Source organism: Pteropus vampyrus, unplaced genomic scaffold (assembly GCF_000151845.1).
Source record: "Pteropus vampyrus isolate Shadow unplaced genomic scaffold, Pvam_2.0 Scaffold473, whole genome shotgun sequence".
Classification (NCBI taxonomy): domain Eukaryota; kingdom Metazoa; phylum Chordata; class Mammalia; order Chiroptera; family Pteropodidae; genus Pteropus; species Pteropus vampyrus.
In genome coordinates this window covers 144,679-145,484 of record NW_011889254.1, presented here as the reverse complement: position 1 = coordinate 145,484, position 806 = coordinate 144,679, and positions in this window count along the sequence as shown.

The following is an 806-nucleotide window of genomic DNA, read 5'->3' as shown; positions in this document are numbered from 1 at the left end:
CTCTAGCCCAACATTGACTCTTAAAGCACAAACAGATAGTATAGAATCACAGGTCTGTTCCTAGATTATATAAAGATTGGTGTCCCCTAAACAGACAACTTCTTTAATGATATGTTTTACTAAGTAAAGAGCCTTTGTAGCTCTAAGATTGAAGAGAAAATACAATCAACTATAGCTTCAACTGATCTATTTTAAAAGGAAATTCAGGGTCATAGAGCAAATAGGGAATTACCTATCTACAGTGCCAAAAGCTGACCATTTTCTAACAACAGGCCCCCTTTTCTCAAGAGCTCAGGATGGATCTGTTCCTTTGATATCTGAGGCAAAATTGGCTATACCTTTTTGTTGTGGGGTGCAGGAAGATTCCGTCAGAAGAGAGCCCAGTTGTAGGAAATGGCCAATGAACTTTGAACAGCGGCTTCCCATTCTATCCTTTGATCTCCTCTATAGAAGTTATAATGTGTGTTTTGGGGGGAGGAGGGTATAGACAGACAGGGGTTATATAGGAGAGAAATTAAAACAAGCATTTAGAGAGTATTCCTCCAAGTATCTCACAGTCTAATCAGGGAGATGAACAAGTAAGTTGCAATAATTACAAAAGAGCATATTATATTTCACAACAGAAGTGTCATGTGGGCACTAGGAGGAAGTGGTAAATGCTATCAAGTGAAAGCAGAGAAAGCTGCATGGAAGAGATTATGACTAAACTGACTCTTGAAGGATCAATAGAAATTTCCAGATACCTTAGAGGTCAAGACCATTCCTGCTTTGCTTAGGTGCACTAGTAGTTCTTAAACTTTAGCATG